This window comes from Saccopteryx leptura, chromosome 5, assembly GCF_036850995.1.
Source record: "Saccopteryx leptura isolate mSacLep1 chromosome 5, mSacLep1_pri_phased_curated, whole genome shotgun sequence".
NCBI lineage: Eukaryota > Metazoa > Chordata > Mammalia > Chiroptera > Emballonuridae > Saccopteryx > Saccopteryx leptura.
Window position 1 is genome coordinate 182,854,156 of NC_089507.1, and position 23,307 is coordinate 182,877,462.

A 23,307-nucleotide genomic window follows, 5' to 3' on the forward strand; every position below is an offset into this window, starting at 1 on the left:
CGCAGCCCCCGGACTCTAGGTGACTCCTCCCTTTGGACACACATGCTCTTTCAGGCTTCCTGGAGAATGTGAGCATATTTGTCCCTGACCTGGGTCTTCCCCCTGCCCCTGACTTCATGCCTCACTGCTGCTCAGTTCTTTCCCAGCCATTTGAAATTGTCTTTGTATATGTGTATAGTGTGTGTAGCGTTCCTGTTGTACACACATGTTGTCTGTACATACATAAAAGTAATTTCCTAAGGTACATTTGTGTTCTATCTGTAATTTAAAGTAAGACAGTAGAGACCAGCTTTTACCAGCTCAGAATTCGAATTCTCCAAAGCAGAACTCACAGCACTGGAGCACATGCACTGATTGGTGCATAGATTTATTTTATCTTAACAGATCAATATGTTAATAAAATATAACTGTTAAATCAATTTTGTGCATAAAACTTAAGACATGGGATAGTGAAGAGAATTAATTTTTTTAAACTGTGTGGATTTAGTATGATCTCATTTATATATGGAATCTGAAAAACAGTCACAGCCCAAGCTCATAGATACAGAGAGCAGTGTGGTGGCTACTGGAAGGGGCAGGGGTTGGGGAGGGGAGAGGAGAAATGGGTGGAGTCAAAAGGCCCCAGTGAGTCCTGGGGTTGTAATGCATGGCATGGTGACTATAGTTAATAGTTCGGTATTTCATAATTGAAAGTTGTTAAGAGAGTAAAAATTTTTGTAACTGTGTGTGGTGCCAGATGTTAACCAGACTTATTATGGTCATCGTTTTGCAATATATATAAATATTTAATCATTATGGTGTGTACCTGAAAACAATACAATGTTGTATGTCAATTACATCTAAAATAGAAAATAAAAGAAAAACTAAGTTGACTTAAATAAAAATTGCTAGCAAATAATAGTCCACTCCATATGCAAATCTGGCCAGAATTGTGAAGATGATACTATAAAGGCAACTTAAATAAACCAAATACAAAAAAAAAAAAAATCATATGAGGCCTTTCAGAATTTAGGCTTCCACTTCAAAGTATAGCAAGTCCAAATATGGGGAGTTTTGCTTTTTTCGAACTTACTTGTCTGAGAACAGGTCATTGTTCTGAGTCCTGTCTGAGCTTATCCTTGGTTCTGCAGTCCTCAGCACCAGGAATGGCCTTTACCGGGGGAGCTCCCGCTTCCCCCACGTGGCCAGGGCTGCCTGATGCATCCCCAGGTGTGCTGAGGGCCTCACATTCTCTGGGGATTGCCAGTCACAAGGGTCAGGGCCCAAAGCTGGAAACAACATGGCATGAAGGTACTGTTCCCCACTGAACAAAAAAACAAACGTGGGCATGCTCCAGCAAGAGTCTAGCTGTTGGCGTAGTGCTGGCTGCACGGATGTCCTGTCCGGTCTCCTCTGGGTGACCTTGACAAGTCACGCGTTGACTTATGTACAGTGGTGGAAAGGAAGCCCGCTGGCTGGGCTGGGCTGGGCTGGGCTGAAGAGCACATGAGCTGAGGTACGGCGAGTGCTTAGAACAGTGCCGGCCACATCCTAAGTGCTGGGTGAGTGTTTGTTGTTAAAAATAAATGAATTAATTAAACAAAAAACATTTTATCCTTGAAATCTCCTTAATGACTTTCAGGGTTCAATTGTGTCTTTATGAGCGTTTGTATTCTGTGTGTTTCTATTTTGTTATTCCACTTCAACATTTGGACCTTTAAAGTTAAGTATGCCAACCATTTCCGTCCATCGTGTGACTCTTCCGTGCAGAGGCACATGTTTTCTAGAACAAATAGTCACATGAGGAAATAGTTTGGCAGCTCCTAAGTTCTTCTCTTGCTGAGCCAGGGGCTGGAAGAAGGCTAGGGTAAAAAGTATTAGCTCCAGATCTTCTCACAAGGAAAATCTGCTGTTAATGTATACAGATACGTTATTGCACTTTATACTTTAGAAAACTCTTTGCTGAGTCACCTTTAAAAAAATCTAATTTTGTTTTCCCTTCTTTCTTTGTGATGCTCTTAATGGTCTTCTGAGGTCCTGAAGGCACTTGGCAAGGCATCGTGCCCTCTGTGACCAGCAGGGTGGGGTCGTGGCACACTGTCGCCTGTGCAACTTGGTGGTGGTTTCTGCAGTTTATTTCAGGGGCTGAGCTGACCTATGGACACATAGGGCACGCTGGGCACACGTCCGCACAGGCTTCGATGGCAGCCCCAGAGCACCTGGGAGAGACAGCATGTGGAGGTGTGGCTGCCTGGGAATTCACCTTCTTTCAGCATCTCCCAAACCCTTCCGGTTCCCGCTGACCCTGCCTTTTTCTGCACTCCCTTACTTAGAATTGTTAGTTATCTAAAGCATTTCTTCTTCCTGGCCATTTTCATTTTAACCCTCAGTCCAGTGGTTTCATTGGTCTGTTCATTGAGGAATGCAGTCGTGGTGAGCCTTGTTACAGAATGTTAAAGGGGTGTTCATGGTAGGGATCAGGGAGTGAGATTTGAGGGGAGAAAGTGAGACAACAGTGGTTCTTTGATGCTTACCTTCTGATCCCTGATGGGCCCTGGGGAGGTTTCCATCACTGGCCTTTAAAATGAGAAAGACAGAGCTTTTCATTAAATTAGATGATATTGGACTCAAAAGGACCATCTTATATATTCTTTACTTTGGGGAGTAAAAACAGCTTTCATAAAATAAATGAAAATAGCTAAACATATAAGTTTTTGGTCACATTTTATTCCTCCTGTCAACTCTATTGAGGCATAATTTACATACAGTGAAATGCACACATTTTAAGTGTAGTTTGATGAGTTCTGACATATGTATACACCCATGTAAGCAATTAAGATTAAAAACTTCTCAGTCTTTCCAGAAAGTTTCTGGTGCCCCTTTCCAGTCAGTGCTCAACCCCACCTCCAGGCGAGCACCAGGCTACTCCCTGTAGGGACACATTAGTGTGTCTGTTCTCACATGTCGTGTGAATGGGACCAGGCAGTGTGTTCTCTTGTGTGTCTGACTGCTTCCATTTTACGGGATCGTTTGAAGAGTCGGCTATGCGGTGAGTCGGCTATGCGGTACAACAGTAGTTTGCGTCTTTTTATCTCTGAATTACATCCCGTTGTGTAGATGGATCACAATTTGTAGATTGGTGTTTGTTTTAATGTCCTTAAGTGACAATACAAATGTCCTCTCCATGTTGCACCCTCCCCTCTTTATTTTACTGATCCTTGAAGAACACATGCCTGGGAAGCCCTGGGCAGGACATCAGTTCCCATTGTCCCTATGGTGACACCTGCCAAAGATCCGAACACACCTTCCTTGGACTGTGTCCAGGGTTACTTGAAGAGACGTGTGTCCTGCCAGCCAGTGTCAGAGAAGGCAGAGGAGCAAGGTCTGCTAGTTTGGCTACTCTGTGAGAAGAGCACGTTCTGTGCCGATATCATTGAATGTCACCTGCTGGTGAGCAGAGTGCACCTGTATACCGTGTGCCTGCTGTAAGTGGCAGATTATACCATTCACTGGGCGACAACAGTCATTTTAAAACTCCTGCTTCGGAGGCTTTTCTATTTTATTTATTTATTTATTTATTTTTTTAGTGAGAGGATGGGAGGCAGAGAGACAGACTCCTGCATGTATCCTGACCACCTGGCAACCCCCGTCTGGGGCCAGTGCTTGAATCAAATGAGTCATCCTAAGCACCTGAGGCTGACACACTTGGACCAACTGAGTTATTCTCAGCAGCCAGGGTCAATGCTCAAACCAATCAAGCCACTGGCTCCAGAAGAGTAAGCGAGTGAGAAGGAGAAGACGGAGAGAGAGAAACAGATGGCCACCTCTCCTTTGTGCCCTGACCGGGTTTGAACCTGGGATGTCTATATGGTGGGCTAATGCTCTATCCACTGAGCAAACTGGCCACGGCCTCAGATGCTTTTCAGTGATTGCTCTGTGATATCAGTTGCACTGCCTTACACTGTCCATGTTCAGTTACCTAGGACCAGAGTGGGTAGAATTTAATCCTTATATTACATTTCAGCATGGTACAAAACACCAGCCTCAGAACTCTGTGATTAAAGCTAATAGAGGCTGTCATACTCTTGTTATAGAAATAAGCAGTTCCCAGTATTGGTTTAAATTCTCTGCCTTTTAATTTACATAGTAACATGGTAATATAAAGAAATAAGCCAACACTGGGGCATTTTTTTAATGTTTTGTTTCCTGAGAGTTCTTATTCCTGTAAAAACCGAAAGTCGTCTTTCCAGATTGTCTTCCCGTTCCCTTCCTAGAGAGGTACCATCTGCTGTGCTGTCCCCATTCTCCATCCTGTCACCTGGCTTACTCCCTTCACAGCAGATGTCCCAACCACAGTCACGCTGGGTGTTTGCAGTCGTTGTCATGTTCATGGCTTGTCTTCTCCGCAGATGCACACTCTGTGGGCCCATCAGTCTGTGCGGTGCTGAGTCCCAGTCCTCACCAGGCCTGACAGGTAATGGCCACCCAGTAGAGATCACTCAGTAACAGGACCCACACAAACCCTGCCACTAGGTGTTCTCAGTGGACGTGGTCTGTTTAGAGCCGCAGGGATTTCATGGCCACGTGTCCTCTGTAAGCAGCCCCCATGCCACCCCTCTCCAGCACGGTCTTTCATGCTGTTGGTGCTGGTGGGTTCAGTCATCGGTTAGTCACCCTGCTCCTTGTCTTCCTCAGGCTGTGGCTGGCTCTCTAGTCGTCTGGTGCAAGTCCAAGACCACTGATCTGATGCCTCCTACCTCCCTGCCCTCCAGTATACCAGTGTGCAGGTACACACACCAGCTCATGTGCACCTTCCTGGCTCAGGCAGTCTCCAGTAAACCAGCATGCATGTACACACACGCACACATGTATACACGCACACATCAGTTCACTTGCACCATCCTGGCTCGGGCAGTTTTCAGTATACCAGTGTGCGTGTGCACACACATCAGCTCACTTGCACCATCCTGGCTCAGGCAGTCTCCAGTAAACCAACACACATGTACACACATGCACACATGTATACATGCACACATCAGTTCACTTGCACCATCCTGGCTCGGGCAGTTTTCAGTATACCAGTGTGCGTGTGCACACACATCAGCTCACTTGCACCATCCTGGCTCATGCAGTCTCCAGTATACCAGTGTGCATGTACACACATGCACACACATATACACACACCAGCTTGTGTGCACTGTTCTGGCTCGGGCCGTCTCCAGCACCCACAGGGTCGCATAGTTTTGTTCTGGTTTGTTGACAGAGAGGGGCAGACCTCTGCCCACTGTCCACCCTCTGGACGTTATCCTGAGCTCCTGGGCACTGTCCAGTCCTTGCTCATGGAGTACATGTTACAATGTCCTCTCCTTTAAGGAGCCTCTGGCACCCCGCCCTGTCCCTCACGCATTCAGTACAGCCCTGCCTTTCCTCCCCTGGTCGTGGGAAGTCAGTTCTTTGTCCAGAGTCACTTTGGCTTACTTGCTGCCCAGGGCAACACCCTACCTCAAATACAGTGTCCAAAACAGAACCTGTCCTCATTTTAACCATCTGATTTTGTTGAAGGTACCATAGTAACAGTCCGCTCCTCTTGCCCCAAAATGCCACCTCATGTTGCTGTAACTACTGGCCAGTGGCCTGAGGAGAAGCAGAGAAAACAGGGTGACGAATGGCCACAGAGTATAACCTAAGGGCATTTCCCAGCACACATTTGCAGGTCGTCCACAAGTCACCCCTGAGCACCGAGGTTGTGGGGTCGTTTCCCTTTCAGTGACGTGAGTCTAGATGTGCTAAGCCCTCCCTTGTAATTTCAGTCATGGAGCCCCTAGTGCTGGGGACTGAGCCCTCAGATCTGCTGGGTCCTCCCTAAACAGTGGAGCCCCAGAAGGTGAGATGCTATAAATTGCAAAACTTCACATTTTGGTGTCTTGCTTTTATACCCAAAGGACCACATGGCAGGGACAGTGGTACCCGGACCGTGGCACTTCTTAACTTAAGGCAGTGGGAGCGAACTGGTGGTGGATGGTGTTTATCACTTATCCTGAACAGGTGTTTACAATTTTGAATAAGTTGTCAACATTTAAAATTTGGGGGATCTGATATGTACATCAAGAGTTCCCAAGTCTTTGTAAAATGTCAGAACACATGGGCACCCCAGGCCGACACTCCCTCAGGCAGCGCTGGCCGGAGCCGGGCACCCCAGGCCGACACTCCCGCAGGCAGCGCTGGCCGGAGCCGGGCACCCCAGGCTGACATTCCCCCAGGCAGCGCTGGCCGGAGCCGGGCACCCCAGGCTGACATTCCCCCAGGCAGCGCTGGCCGGAGCCGGGCACCCCAGGCTGACATTCCCCCAGGCAGCGCTGGCTGGAGCCGGGCACCCCAGGCTGACATTCCCTCAGGCAGCGCTGGCTGGAGCCGGGCACCCCGGAGCCGGGCACCCCAGGCCGACACTCCCTCAGGCAGCGCTGGCCGGAGCCGGGCACCCCAGGCTGACATTCCCCCAGGCAGCGCTGGCCGGAGCCGGGCACCCCAGGCTGACATTCCCCCAGGCAGCGCTGGCTGGAGCCGGGCACCCCAGGCTGACATTCCCCCAGGCAGCGCTGGCCAGAGCCGGGCACCCCAGGCTGACATTCCCGCAGGCAGCGCTGGCTGGAGCCGGGCACCCCAGGCTGACATTCCCCCAGGCAGCGCTGGCCGGAGCCGGGCACCCCAGGCTGACATTCCCGCAGGCAACGCTGGCTGGAGCCGGGCACCCCAGGCTGACATTCCCCCAGGCAGCGCTGGCCAGAGCCGGGCACCCCAGGCTGACATTCCCGCAGGCAGCGCTGGCCAGAGCCGGGCACCCCAGGCTGACATTCCCCCAGGCAGCGCTGGCCAGAGCCGGGCACCCCAGGCTGACATTCCCGCAGGCAGCGCTGGCCAGAGCCAGGCTATGGCTCCTTCAGTGCAGGCCCTGCCTCTGCGTGCTGCACACCTCGGAGCTCTCTGTCCTGGAGGAGGGCACCTGCTAGAGGAGTAGCCTCCACGTTCACGCAGAGTCCAGAAACACCATACAGAGCGCTCACAGACCAAATGAAGTCTCTGACCATGTAGTTTATTAAGTCAGTTTAAACACACGCAGAGAAGCCAGGAGGTTGGGGGCAGGGGGCAGAGCGCACTCCCTGATGCCAGGGACACACCATGTTCACCTGTCCTCTCTGCCGCCTCGGCCTTTCCCCCTGTGCTTTCCAGGACAGAGATCTGAACAAGGGGCCTTGGTGGACCCAGGGTGCCCAGAGCCATGCACGCTTGCTCCATGGGAGCACAGCTGGCAGGTGGCCTGCAGGTCAGGTCTGGTTCTCACATGCATTTCTGGGGTAGAGCATATGTGGGTCCAGGGTGGGACCAAGCCAGCTGTCACTAAGAGTCATCAACTCAGAGTTGACATAACGTTGGCCCAGAGTGGGCATGATCATGACTTAACACTTTCTCTAAGTAGTATTCTTGTCTCTTCCGTCATATTTACTTCTATGTCTGACATGTCTTATACGTTATAGGCCTGTATTTAGCACATCTTATGACTTCTGTTCGTCTCACAAGCTGCTCACCAGCTCATTATCTGTTCTGACACACTCCGTGAGATTTGCCTCTTGCACAAGCTTCCAGCTTCCTTGCTGGCTGTGTTTTGCCGTGCCCATAAACCTCTTCATCCTCTGTAGCAGGACTGGATGTGCTCAAGTATTGTGGACACCCACCCGCTCAGCCCCCTGTTGTCTTACAGTTTCCTTCCTGACTGATCCCTGGGGCAGGTGTTTGCAGCATCTTCTCAAGGGAGGACACTCATGTCGATCAAACACCTTCTTCATCCTTTTAGGACACGGAAAATGTAGCAAAAAGGGGGTTTTACTTGCATTTAATGATTTAGGAAATTATGAGTGACTTGCCTAAGGCCACAGCTCGTAAGTTGATCCAGGTTCCAAATGTCCACGTCAAATCTAAGTTTCCCAAACCATACTCGTTCCTTACTTACTCATTTTATTTATTTATTTATTATTATTTTTTTTTTGTATTTTTCTGAAGCTGGAAACGGGGAGAGACAGTCAGACAGACTCCCGCATGCACCCGATCGGGATCCACCCGGCACGCCCACCAGGGGCAACGCTCTGCCCATCAGGGGGCGATGCTCTGCCCCTGGGGGTGGGGGTCGCTCTGCTGCGACCAGAGCCACTCTAGCGCCTGGGGCAGAGGCCAAGGAGCCATCCCCAGCGCCATCTTTGCTCCAGTGGAGCCTTGGCTGCGGGAGGGGAAGAGAGAGACAGAGAGGAAGGAGGGGGGGTGGTTGGAGAAGCAAATGGGCACTTTGTGCCCTGGCCGGGAATCAAACCCGGGTCCCCCGCACACCAGGCCGATGCTCTACCGCTGAGCCAACCGGCCAGGGCCCTTACTTACTCATTTTAATGCACCTTCTAAATATCACTGATTTCTGCTCTTTTTAGAAGTTTAGGCCATATTTTAGTTTAGTCCTAGACAGCCAGTGCTACCCTGTGGTAATACCTGTTCTCAAAATGTGGTGTTATTTTTGTATGTGTTTTAACTTATCTTAAATTCTGGTCAAGTGACAGGCACTTTGTAAATCAGAGTTATTGCTGAGGCTTTGACAAGCCTGGAGAATTGTATGGTGGATAGACCTGCCAAGAAGCATGAGGAGAAAATGCCCTGAAAATTTGCAGTTTGGGAGTTAAAGCAATCACATTTACAGTCAGAGAAATTTCTCTTTATTTGACAGAACAGAAATGAGAGCCATTCCAGTCTATTACATAAACTAGGCACTTAGAAATACTCCCAACTTGATGTAATATAAATGTTCTAAAGGATTTGTGTGTTGGCATCTGAATCTGTTTATTAGTAACTGGGTAGATTATGTCCCAGTGTGCGTTTCACACAGCTGAGACAAATGGAGTCTTGTATATGTCATGGTCCATCTAGATTCAAATATCAGTGTGTGTAATATTTTTAAACATAAGTAACAAGTGAAAGAAATAACACTGGGACTTGAAATCATATTTCATCTTTAGTTTTTTTTTTTTAAGCACCCTTCCAATCCCGTTGAGAACTTTGAGTTTCACTGAAAAGGTTAAAGGAAAACATTCCTTTTCCCTGATTTCACACAAAGCAGCTGATCTTTTATATTCCTTTTCTTGGGCAGTGTGTTTATCTTCACAAAGTAATTGCTACACGGTTGAGAAGTGAGGAAGGAAAGAGATTGAATCAGAAGCACAGAAGAAGAGCAGTCACTACCTCGCAGGCATACCTTCAATTTCCATTTCAATATACTAACATTTTATTTCCTTAATTTCAGAGTTTCGGGAGTTTTATGTCTCTTCCTAGAATAAATTTCACAAAATAGATTAAACCACTCCATTTGCAGGTGTGGCCCATGGACCCCTAGCCTTTCCCTAGAGCAGGGGTCGGGAACCTTTCTGGCTGAGAGAGCCATGAACGCCACATATTTTAAAATGTAATTCCGTGAGAACCATACAATATGTTTAACACTAAATACAAGTAAATGTGTGCATTTTATGTAAGACCAACACTTTTAAAGTACAATAAGTCTCTGAATTCTTTTTAATAATGTTGTTATGCTGTTGTGAATAATCAATGATGAATAAAGTACTTCTTACCATTAATGCGACTTCTGGTGCTGCATGGTTTTGCTGATGGCTTTGTAGTCTGGTTGATATGTGGGGAGGTTAACCTTCATGCAGGCGTTGAGACTTCCATCCATTAAACGTGATCATAGGTTGGTCTTAACGTTCTTTAGATGTGAGAAAGACTGCTCACATGCATACGTAGAGCCAAACATTGTCAGTACAGCAATACTCAGATGCTGCAGTGTGTGATATGTGACGGGAAGTGCGTTCCAAGTTTTGACAATCAGCTGGTCCGCGGGTTGAAGTTTTTCATTTCTCCCCACTTGTGTTTGCTCGCCAACTCTGCTTGCTGTGGTTCAAGTCTTTCCAAATATTCATTCAGTGACTTAAACTTATTCACCCACATGTCTGAGGCCTTCAGGTCAGTAGCTTGTAGCTCAAAATATCTGACGGAGACATTGGGGATGTAACTCAGGTTGGTGCTGTCCAATGCACACTCGTGTGAATGGGTGATGAACTTAAAAAGATGAGTGCACTCCCAAAATTCTCCAAAGCTTGCACTTTGAATGACTGCAGGAGATTAGATGTGAATCCCACTAGCTGCTGGAGATCAAGATGTTGAACAGGGTCACTTGCTGTGCATGCATCTTTAAACTCTCCCAGTTTTTCAAAGTGTAGTAAACGACCTGTTTCAGTGTCCATGATGAAGAGTTCCAGCTTGTTTGCAAATGCAAACACTGCTTGATGAAGGGATAAGACTGTTTTTCCAATGCCTTGCATTTTCACATTGAGCTGGTTCAGATGTCGTCATGTCCACGAGATAGTAGAACTTCAGGAGCCACTCAGTGTTAGCTAACTCAGGGTGCTCGACGTTTTTCATTTCAAGAAAAGTCCGAATTTCACTCAGACAAGCTGCAAAACAGCTGAGCACCTTCCCTCTTGACAACCAACTTACATTGCTGTGCAGAAGCAGACCAGGATAATTATTCCCAACTTCATCCAGCAGTGTTTTAAACTGGCGATGATTTAAAGCTCGGGCAACCATAAAGTTGACCACCCGAATGACCAGTGACATCACCTCACCAAGCTGCTTGCCACATATCTGAGCACAAAGCGCCTCCTGATGTAGGATGCAGTGAAAACTTAGGATGGGTCTCTTTTCATGTTCACGAAGAAGCGCTACAAATCCTCTGTTTTTCCCCACCATGCACGGAGCACCATCAGTACACACCGAAGTAAGTTTATCCATCGGTAGATTTTTTTTCTTTAGTGAACTCAGTGAAAGTCTCGGATAAATCCTCCCCTCTTGTTGTCTCTTTCATAGGCAAAACAGCAAGACTTTCCTCACGTAGTCTGTCACTGACAGCATACCTTGCAATCACGCTGAACTGGGATAAATGGCTTAAGTCTGTTGACTCATCCAAAATGAGAGAAAAGAATAGTGCTGCATTTATGTCCTTCACTTGTGTTGCCTCGATTTGATTTGCCATCATGATGGTACGATCGTGAACAGTTCTTGCTGACAGAAGCATGTCTTTTATTCGTTTGATTATCTTGTCTTTATCTGAAAAGTTGTCAAAAAGTTCACTGGCAACATCAAGCATGAATGTTTTGGCATACTCCCCATCTGTGAGTGGCTTTCCATTTCTCACAATTGCTAAAGCACCAGCAAAGCTAGCCGAATTCCAGTCACCTTGTTGGGTCCAAACATGGAGTTGCTGCTGACTAGCTTGCACTCTGCACAGAAGCTCTTGACATGCTTTCTTCCTGCTGTCCCCCTATGGGTATTTTGATATAAATGTAGTAAGGCCTGTGTCAAAGTGCCACTTTATATTTGACCGTTTCATTGATGCAATTTTATCATTGCATATTAGACACACTGTAGAACCTGCTCTCTCCACAAAGGCAAATTCCTCTGTCCATTCCTGCTGAAAAGTATGATACTCCTCATCTTTTTTTCTTTTAGCCATCTTCTTCATCAAAAGGATTTCTGCAGTTAGCTAGCTGACTACTTGATTAAAAGGAGGGAAGTTTACTTCCTGACCTCACAATGACTCATGTACGTTATGCATTATCCAATAAAAATTTGGTGTTGTCCCGGAGGACAGCTGTGATTGGCTCCAGCCACCTGCAACCATGAACATGAGTGGTAGGAAATCAATGGATTGTAATACATGAGAATGTTTTATATTTTTAACATTATTATATTTTTTATTAAAGATTTGTCTGTGAGCCAGATGCAGCCATCAAAAGAGCCACATCTGGCTCACGAGCCATAGGTTCCTAACCCCTGCCCTAGAGTGTGGCTACAGTGCCAGGGTTACCGTTTATCCAGTGCCAAAACACTTTGCTTATTGCTTCACATTCTTTTAGTTCATTTCCAGGTTAGGCATTATGAGGCCATTTTACAGATAAAAAAATGAGGCCTGGAGAACTTGTATAATTTAGCCAAAGTCATACGACTTATTCATGACTGGGCTAAAGTCGGGGTCCAGGCCTGTCTTAATCCAGAGGTCTTTTTCTTATTTCATTCTGCTCAGTGGCGATAGAAATTGTGCATTCCATGCTGTGCCTCTGAACATTTGGATAATTTGAAGGAAAATTGCTTATGCTGTCATTCTCATAATTTCCCACAATTTCAAAGTAGAAGAACTCTCCCAGTTTCTTACCTGCTTCATGGAGGCATCAGGGGAAGGAACAAGTACTTATTAATGATGATCTTGGATTTGAAAGACATCTATTTTGTCAGACTGTTAGGGTCTATGTACATCTTTCAGATTTGCCTTCAAACTACTAGAAAAGTAAATGGTGTCCCTGTTTAGACGGTGCTGAAGTGGAAGCAGGAAGAAGCCGTCACCCAGTTAGGGTAGAGGCTGAGGTTTGTCAGCTTGGAGGGAAGCCGTGTTCCGCGATGCATCGCTTCATTGTTTTGTAGCATGTGGGGTGGCTCGGTGTCAAGAGCTAGGTCCCTTTCTTCCCAGCATGCCAGACCTAGACTAGGCTCGGCCCGAAAGCTGAAGGCACATTCTGGCTTATCAATAATACCTGTACACAGATGGAGGTCTGGGCAGTTTCGTGGATAATGAAGCTGGATAATCTTCCATCTACATGGGCCTCCTGCTTTCAGGAATCTTCGTTCTTCAAAATCCATGCACATCCCATCCATGATACTAGCAGACAGGGGAGGTCTAGAGTCCTCTCTCCTTGGCAGGGCCCTGGCTTTAGGACCATGTTTCTCCTGAGGGGATCCAGCTTCTCCCCTCAGGTGCCACTGACACGGAATTTGTGGAGTTGGTGGAGCTGTTGGCTCATGGAGCCCACTGCAGTGGTGGGGTGTCCACTCGGTTCAGGAACTCCTCATGCTGTTTATGGATGTGAATCAAGTGGCAGCTCTTCCCTTATGTGGGTGAATTGTGCCCCCTGTATGGTCACTGACACAGTCTCTTCTCTTAGTGTCCAGTTGACTACAGACCTCAGTCCTCTGTGTCCCTAAAAGAAAGGTATGTAAACTTTCCTGAAGTTTCCCTAGGGAACCCGGAAAAGGAGGTTCCTGGCACACCTCAGAGGAAATAACAGAATATCCCATTAGGCAGTTACGATTATGCTCTCCCCAAAGCACCAACATTCCCTCTCCTCCTTCCTGGATATCCTAGGGGAGCCCCAACTGCTGTCCCTCAGCTCTAGCTGCTGTCCTCAGCTTTATACTCAAGTTCAGTACCCAGAGGGCCATGATGCTCAGTATTTACCCCCCAAAAATGGAAACATTAATTCAGAAAGATATTTGCACACTTTGTTCATTGCAGCATTATTTACAATAGCCAAGATTTGGAAGCAGTCCTGGTGTCCACTGAGAGACGAATGAATAAAGAAGATGTGATATATATAGTCAGTGGAATATTACTCAGCTCTAAAAAGAACAGAATCTTGCCATTTGTGACAACATGGATGGACCTAAAGAGTATTATGCTAAGTGAAATAAGTCAGAGAAAGGCAAATGCCATATGATTTTACTTGTATATGGAATCTAAAAAAGAAAAAAACGAACAGAACAAATAGACTGAATACAGAAAACAGACTGATTGTTGCCGGAGGAGGGGGTTGGGAGGTGGACAAAAAAGGTGAAGGGGATGAAGAGGTACAAGCTTCCAGTTATAAATCATAGGAATGTAATGTCCAGCATAGGGTATATAGTCAGTAATATTGTAATGACATTGTACAATGACAGACAGTTACTAGACTTAGCGTGGTGATCACTTCATGAGGCATATAAATGTTGAATCTCTTTGAAACTAACATATTGTAATTCAATTTGAAGAACCAAAGAAACTAAGGACCATGACACTTAGTTACAGAAGGCTCTTAAGTGAGAGGACCCACTCTCTAGGCACCTCTGTCTGTGCCGTGTGTTTAGGAGTCACAGCCTGCACTCGGTTTAGCCCTGTATCATCTAACACAGCATTTCTTCTGAATCAGCAACCCCTCTCTCTAAAAGGAATTAGATAAATGACGTTTTTTCTTTCTTTAACATTTAATTACCCTTTCCTCTAAGGCCTATATTTTAAAAACTTTAAACAGTTACTGGTAAGTCAGGAAAGTACTAAAATGTACGTCACTCTACTGACCACATTTCAAGATAGAAGTGAATTGGAAAATTAAATAGAAGAAAAATATTTATTAAAAAGAAACATTGGGCCCTACTGTCTCCATGATTTATTTACTATTTAACAAATATTTATTTGGTACATATATATTATATATATAATATATAATTATTATAATTAACATATTTATATTATTTATATAAATATATAATATATATAAAATGTTAATATACCAAAATTTAGTATATTTATATATATTATATATATAAAATATATATTTATTATATATAAATATATATGTATAATATAATATATATATACCTATAATATATATATCATATATAAAGGCTGTAATAGAAATATCAATATACTGGTAAACAGAAAAGATGAATAAGCAGTTCATGTACTCAAGAGTCCACTAAGTAGGGGAAGAGGAACTTAGAGAAAGAGGGGTCCCGAAGGGGCGGTTGAGAAGACTTAAGACCTCTGTCTGGGGAAGATAGGTGGGTCTCAGTGAGTGGAGATTCTGAGATGGGAGAGAGAGGGCGCTCCAGGCAGGAGGAGCACCAGGACCAAGACCCCAAGGGCTGACAGGTGCAGATGACGTGTAGGTGACAGGAAGCAGTAGGTCTGGGGCCAGCCTAGGGGAGGATTGTCCTTTCAGGTAGAAGTGAATAAAGAAGATGAAGAGGTTTTGAAGGAAGGAGGAGAAGGAATGTTTGGAGAGCATCATTTTAAGATAGGCTGGAAGGGTGTTCAGGGAGTAGGTTGTGCACGACCCTAGTCATTTCAGTAAAACAAGAGCATTGTCCATTAGGATAGAAAATTGAGAACATTTTGAAATACTTATCATAGAGAATGTAGTTTGGAGGGATTTCAAAGTGACAGTGACCCTGCTGAGTTAAAATTACATAAAATGCATGTAAATGCAGGCTGCCTTTCCAGGTAGGGTGAAGGGTTATTATTCAGGGGGCTGTGGCAGGAAAGAAAGCTGACCCCACAGGCTTCCTGGCTGTGGGACTGTTGTAATGGGGACCTATCAGAGGGTCTGGGCAGCTGGGGATTTTGAGGTACTGACCTCCCAGTGGCAGGAAGGCTGACCTGACATCCAGCCTGGGTCCATGGATGAGTGACCAGGAGAGAAGAGGTGAGCTAGGAGACCAGGAGGCTTTAAGGGCAGTCACAGCAGATTCAGCACACGTCGGGTGAGCACACCTGTTAGAAATCCAAAGTCACCAGCATTGTTGTTGAAAGATTTGGCGATTGTAGACATTGACCAAAGCTGGGGGTAATTCAGTGTCAGTTTGTTGTAGCTATGGGGTGTCCTTGTGATTGATGGGGGGTGGTCAGCTTCTTTTACCACCTCTGGTTTAGTTCCATTTGCAGCAATTGTGTGAAGAAACTTTAATTAGATATAATGCATTAGTGAATGTTAATAAGTATTTAAACATTTGGAAAATATTTCATGTTTCCTCAAACATATTCATACTTATGTTGCTTCATAGGATTACGTTTTACAAAAATCTGACAAAACTTTTTTTAGTATATATTAGTTTGATATTAGATAATATCTTCCAAACTGTTACTAAAGAGAAGGACATTTATTTTTATATTCTTGATAGAACCCCTCCAGATGTTGTTAAAAAAAAGTTGTTGAAAGTAACTCTGTAAGAACTGTTTTAAGTGGGGACCAGAATGTTTTTCTTTGTAAAGGAACTGAAGATTTTCCTCCTTACACAGGTAGATGTACACAGCAAATATATACTGAAGACGATCTTAAAATTGACAATCCTTAAACCAGCAAAATATGTGTATAACATAAATTTAAGGAAAGCACTCAGTGGAGAATTGCGTATAAGTAAATGCAGTTCATCGCGCAGATATGTTTATGGTGTAAGTTGTGCTTGATCATTTTATGGCCCAGAAAAGATGGATTTGCATCAGCAGAACCATTCAGGGAGAGAGAAGTAATGAACTGGCTCCTCAAAGATACACAGTAGTGATGCCCCACATTCTCAACATTGAAGAACATCGTTGAGTATTTTGACTTGATTTATTTGTCATAGAGATCTTCTGTCTCTGCATCAACTCTTTCGCCCAAGCCCAATTTTAATCTGGGGCAAAATAGGACCTTAAAACATATCTACGTTTATGTGTAGCTTTCCCAAACCTCCTGTGTACCATTTCTCCAGGTGAAGGTGTGAAGGTGCCTTCATTATAGAGAAGGGATTCGCTGGCCTGTGGACAGATGACATCCGTGGCTGCCTGGCCCGCCATTTCTGTCATGACGACTGATGATCTTACTTCTTCATCATCATGTCTTCATCCTGTTTACATGTTCACAGGCAAGGGGGAGGTTAAAACGTTCCGTGTATAAAGTAGGAGGTATAAGCCATTGTAATCCTTATATTTCACCTGAGCTCAGGTGAAAACTCTAGGATACACAATGCAATCAACAGTTTAAATGCTATAGAGATGTTTACCTGAAACCTGTGTATTCTTATTGATCAATGTCATCCTGTTATATTTAATTTCTAAATAAGTGTGTGTGTGTGTGTGTGTGTGTGTGTGTGTGTGTGTGTGTGTGTGTGTGTGTGTGTGTGTAAAGAAAAAAAATCCTGTAGGGTGAAAAATTTGGGAATCTGTCTTTACCTCACTATAGACGTGTGTTACAAATAATGATAATCACCGTATTCTCAGTGCCGTTAAAACAAGTCACACTGTTGTGTTATTAATTCAAATAATCTGATTCAGGTGAACCTCAGGGAAATCACCAGAGTAGAGTAAATGGAGCCAAGATTGTAGCGGCCTTACTCTCCATTTTGACTGATCTGGGCCACACTCTGGACCCCTTACCTGATTTAAAAAGCAAACTCAACTGTGTCTTTCAAAAAGCCGCCGACGTCTAGTACAGTGTGCAGCACATTGTGTAGCTCAGTAAGCGTTCATCTCTGCAGCGACAACCTTCTTACCTCCCCCTCAGTTAGTGCCAAAGGCCAATTGCCTTAAAAGGCTTAAATGTTGTAGGTATACATTGATACAGTTAATATCAGTTATGTAATTTAATTAGTGTAGCATTTATTGTATGATTAATATCCTGGGATGTGTGCTTTGGTCAAAGTATGAAATGCTTGCTAAGGAATCACAGAGACGGGAGTGATTCTTCCAGGAAGAGGGGAGTGCAAGTGGGAATGTTGCCAAGGGAGGGACTGTGGTTTGGTTGTTGCTGGAGATGGAGCAGTTGTTCTCCAGTCACAGAACAGGCTTTTCACATTCGCAACACCCCACAGAAGATAGTGAATGTGCCATATTTACTTGTTGACCAGTTGCCTAAAAAGGTAAGATTTCTAATGCACTGGGAGCTGTGATTAGAAAGGTAGTGTTGGGTTAGCCGGAAAGGGCCCTACATGCCACGCTAAGGGCTCTTGCCTTGGGAGGAGGTGGATGGGGGATGCGAGTGACTGTATCTGATGTGCAGCATGGCAGCTCAGACTAGAACCTGCACCAGAACCCCTGCAGGGTTTGTCAAATCAGACAGCCGTGTCCCTAGAGTTCCTGATGAAGTAAGTGTGGGTAAAACGTCATGGTTTGTGTTTTAATAAGTTCCCAGGGGAAGCTGGTGCTGCTGGCCAGGCATCACACCTTGGGAACCACTGGTTTAGGCTATACACTGAAACAGCGAGGACAGAAGTCACTGAGATCTGTATGTGAGTTTATTAATGTGAATTTATTAATTATCAAGTAAGATGTAAGGCAACAAAATAAAGTGTTACCCGGATGGACCCATAATGATCCTCATTGTTCGACATTTTAGAGAAGCTTTATACACAGTGTTAATGTTTCAAGAGAGTCCCTCCTCTTCTTTAATGGTGTGACTCCTGGAGTTACCATGGTAACAAGCAAAGGGAGAGATATCTCTGATACCTTTTCTGACCTCATTAAGCCAAGTTCAAAGGATGTTGCCTGTGAAGCTTGAATGGCCCTCTCCCCATTGGGCCATCTTCCTCTGGCTACTCCCAGTTCTGCACATTGACCACGGTCGCAGCCCACGTCCCAGTACAGCCACAGCAGATTGATGTCAAGACAGCAGAAGGAAGCGTGCTGGATGATTTGGGAACTCTCCTAGAGATTTTGTTTTCTTTTTGCTCTCTTATTATCTTGTGCCCAAAGGCCCTTGATATCTACAACCCAGGAATTCACTTAGTCATGTCATATCCTCCCCAGAATTGGGTGCATACATGTTGGAAAAATTGCTACTCCTTATAAAGGCACTATTCTGAAAAAGAGGAATAAAAAACCCAAATTTGTGAGGTAAGTTTAAAGCCACTCAATAAATCAGAGATTTCAAAAATTGGTTTGACACCAATGAGCTGCAGAGGCTACAGATGTGAAGCTGTAAGCCAGAGGCCCACAGCCGGGGAGCCCGGAGAACTCGCCCTAACTTTGCTTGAGGCCTTCTTGAGGGCTTTTCTACAAATAAAGGCATTGCCAGTTCATGGCCACTAGGAGCCTGAGAATATTTTTGACAGGTTCATCTTGGGCTCTATCTTCCAAACTTCATTCAGAATGTTCCTAATGTGTCAAGTACTCTTCCAGTGTGCAGGGAAAACCAGCTAAAAATCCCAGCTCTCCTGGCGTTTACATTCTAATGTGGAAGAGATACAACCAAACAAGATATATAATTAATGCCTGGTAATGTTTAGTAGAAAAATAGAGGAGTAAGTGGTGCGGAGATGGGGAGAGGGGTTGCAGTCTTAGATGGTTTATCCAAAGAAGGCTGCACTGAGAAAGTGACTTTTGAGCAGAGACTTGAAGGAAGTGAGTGAGCTGGTCATGTGAAAAGAGCATGCCAGAAAGATGAAAAATCATGTGCAAAGTCCCTGGGGCCGTACTCACTGTGTAGCACATTTGGTGTATTCCAGAAAAGCAAGAAAGCCAGTATGAGCAGCCAGAGAGTGGTTGGAGTTGAGGACAAGGAGGAGACAGATTATAGAAATTCTTATAGGATAGTGAGAGAACCTGAACTTGTACCCAGGGGGAGACGGGACACTTTGGGAGTATGTCCCATTGGAACAAAGAAATGGTTTCATCTGACTTATACTTTATAAGATCACTTTGGCTGTTGTGCTGAGAAAAAGAAAAATGAAGGGAAAATTGGGGATGGGGAACAAAAGCAGAAGCAAGGAGACCCAACTAGGAGGCTGTTCAGGATATCAGAGGAAGAGAAGATGATGGCTAACCCCAGCATGTTAACAGGAGAGATGGTGAGAAGTGGTCAGACTTTCATTATACATATTTTGGAGTCTGGTGGAAAGGATTCAGAAGAGCATCAAGGGTGACCCCTAAGTTTTTGGATTGAACAAGTAGAAGAATGGCATTGCCATTTGCAGAGAGGGGGAAGCAGGACGGGGAGTGAGTTTGAATAAGAATAATTTTGGTAAGTTGGGCCATGTTAAATTTGAGATGCATATTAGACATCCAAGTCGGCAGACATGTCAACTAGGCAGTAGGACACACAAGTGGTCCCTCGTCTATCATGGCAGTTAGGTTCCAGCACCCCCGAAAATAGGTGAAAATCCATGAAGTCATGACACCTTATATTTATTTTATTATTTATATATATTTTAAGACTTTATTTCAATTTAATATTCTTTTACTATGTTTTAATTAATATTTTTTATATTTTTATATTGTTTTCAGTTTTTTAGTCTAGAAAATGTTTATTTTACTGCAAAAATAAAATAACATATAAAAATACCTATATACTGCAAAAATCACACGATATAGTGAAAAAATCCATGATACAAAATGAGACATACACAGTTTTAAAATCCGCAATACAGTGAGACCACCAAAGGTGAACCGCGATATGGCGAGGGACGACTGTAGTGCGTGCAGAATGGTGAGTAGATTAGAGTGGAATCAAGGGACAAAGGGAAGGAAGAACTGAGGACATCAAGAATAAACTCAAGGAGTTTTGAATAATTGAAAGAATACAAATGGGATGATAGCTGCAAGGGAAAGGGAGGTCAAGATGGGAGTTTAAGGAAAGAAAGAATAGCTCATTTAAATGCTGGTGGGAATAATCTAGTAGAGAATGGTAATGTATTGGTATAGGAGAGAGAAGAGAAAACAGCTAATTATAATATCCTTCAGAAGGCCAGAGTGATGGAATCTAGTGGAATGTGTCAGCCTTTACCAGGAGCACTGATGTATACTCACGGCTGGCAACAGGGGCAAAGATGAGGTACAGGACACTTGGTGGCAGGTGAGCAGACTTGGTTGAGGGGACTTGTGGAAATCTTTTTTTTTTTTTTATTGTTTCTATTTTCTTGGAGAACTAGGGATTAAAATTATCAGCTGAGAGTGAGAACAGGGAAAGAGGTGGTGAAGGCTTGGAAAAGATGGAGTGAACTATTTAGATTAATTATAAGAGAATGGAGGCGTGGTGGAATTGGGAAAGGTGATGTGGCGGTGGAGGCATCCAGGCTGACTTGAAGATGGTAACTGTTACTTTGAAATGAAACCAGTCCCTTCGGCGGTGTGTTTTTCTTCAGCCACACTGTTCTAGGACAGTGCAGGCTGGGAGTAAACAGACAGTTGGATTTAACAAGGGTTGTGGTTTAGCATAGTCCAGGGAAATTCAAGTGTGGGACAAAGACACTTGAGGTTGAATGCAAGGGAACGGTTGTGATGATCGCTGTGGTTTTCAAGCTGAGTGAGGAAGGAGCAAAGGCCGAAGTCAAGGAATCAGGAGGTCATCTGTGGTTTAATGAAATGACCGGAGAATCGTGGCAGGAGTGCCATAGTTCATACATAGTCTGTTGGAGCAGAGTCTAAAATCTTGCGAGGAATTGGGGAAGCTACTGAGGCGAATGGGTGCCCGCAGGAAAGATGAGTAGAGTGGCAGAGTCTGAAGACATAGCTCACAGAGACGGGATTTTAGACAAGAGAGAGGAGCAGCAGTTTGAGAGTTGGAGTGAGGAACTGGAAGGTCTGCCCACCTCCGGCATATTGGGATGAGGAGGTGGGGAGAGCACTGCTTGAGGCTGCAGGGGAAGCAATGGCAGCCAGTTCCCAGTTAGAGCAGCGACGAGGGGTGCCCTTCTGGAAGAGGCTGAGGATCTAGGGGTTTTCCTGGTGATTGGCCATGAGTTTAAGAGGTACAGTGAGAGGATTTCGGGAGATGGAAGGAAAGCCTCAGGGGACCTTATAGTCTGGGAGATGAGGGCAGCCTCGGTTCCTGGGGTGACCTTTTATGGAATCCAAAGTTCCAGTACAGGATGGTCTCACCTGTGAGCATCCTCCATTTTATTATCCCTGGGTCATGGCTGTGATTCCATTTTCTGAGCATTCCTAGCAAGTAGGCTGCGCCATGCCCACTCCTGTTCCAGTTCTCCCTTTGACACCTGGTTTGTGACCCACCAGGGTAGCATATGGCTGTGTTCTCGTGCCCAGGAAGCTGTCCCAGCCCTGCTGATTGTGTTGGCCTAGCTCAGGCGCTTCGATGGGGTCCACCAAGGAGGAGAGAGTCGGAGAGGGGGCCCCAGCCTAGCAGTGGTGCTTCCCACACTTGAGTGAATTGCATAATCAAACTTTAAAAAATTATAGCTCAGAGTACCTGTACTATTGTTTCCTTACTTAATAAGTTTGTTTAAATATACTTACCTTTCTTCTTATAGAAATATTTTTAAAGGAAACTCGTAAGAAACCTGCCAGTTTAAACAATTATGGTGAATAATGGACACAGAGCCAGAATGATGAAAATAAAATATGTCCACCCCAAATCTCATTTGCCACTTTGGGAGATGAATGAGCCAGAGAATGGCTAAGACTCGAGACTCGCTTCTCCCCCTGAAATGACCCACATGGGTCGCAAACCACCACTGCTTCTACTTTGCTGCGTATCCCCCATGGCTCACATTTGGGAGAATCAGGTTGAATTATTACACTTGAGAAGGGCATATCTCTAAAGTGCAGGATAAGATTTCCTAGACAGGACACATCTCATGCAAAGGACCTGGGGTGGAAAGGAGTAATCTCATTCAGGAAGTGTAGCCTGAGTGAAGATACCTCAGGGAAGAGAGGCATGAGGTGAGGCTATTATAGGCAATGGTTATTAATTAAAAATTAGGGTCTGTAAGGTTAAAAATGTGAGTTTTTTTCTAGGAGCAGCAGGAAACTACTGGAAGGGTCTTAAGGGGGGAAGTGGAATGATCCTATTTAAATTGTTCAGAGCCCCTCTGCTGGTGTGCAGAGAAGGCATTGGACGGGGCAGGTGTGCTATAGACAACCAGGAGAGGCCCAGGTAAAGCCCGCCTGAGACCCAGTGGTCTTGGTGGTGACGGTGGAGGATGGATGGACAGAGCTCTAAGGAATGTTTAGACAGTAAAAGGAAAGCAAGGCCTGGTTCTTGTTCTGCTGTGGGCATGCTAGTGGGAAGGAGGTGAAATGCGCTGAGATGGAACATTCTAGATACTCTTTCGTGAGACTATGTGCGGTTTGATTTAGACACTTTGAATTTGAGGTTCCTGTGTGACACCTAAGGAAGGTGTCCCCAGGTTGGGTACTGGGTCTGCAGCTGGGCTGGAAGGCGGGGGCTGAGACAGGAAGGGGAGACCCAGTAGCCTGTGTCCTCGGCTGTGAGTTCGTGTGCTCCACACGCTCACCAGGGCTCCACGCAGCCAGCTCATCATCAGGAAGAGCTTGTGGAATAAAGCGTGCTATATTGTTGTGTCTTTACATCAACAATCATTGAGATGCAGAAAGATTTGTTCTCCTTTCCTACTCTTCTCCCTCATTTCCTTTCTCCTTTCTCCTCCTCTTCCTGTCTATTTTCTCTGCTTTTTCTTCTCTCACTTTTTTCCCTCCTGTCCACTGGGGTGGCATCTGGTGACCTGCACCAACATTTTGTATGGGCACGCCGCTGTGAGAGGAAGGTCACTCTGTGGGACTTTTCCCTACAACCCAAGGGGAGGGTTAAAGGATACTTTTCATAAGCCTCTAAATAGTAGTAACTGTCTCATCACTTGGCATAGTTACATGTAAGCTGCTTATAACCAGATTTAGGAACCACAGATGCATGCTTAACTAGAGAACAG

The 23,307-nt window shown here is 45.1% G+C and overlaps 1 protein-coding gene across 2 annotated transcripts in view; it reads left to right on the forward strand.

Moving 5' to 3' along the window:
* The window catches only part of KIF16B (kinesin family member 16B), a 354,538-nt gene that overhangs the window by 259,935 nt on the left and 71,296 nt on the right, over positions 1 to 23,307 (forward strand). The window lies entirely within an intron of this gene.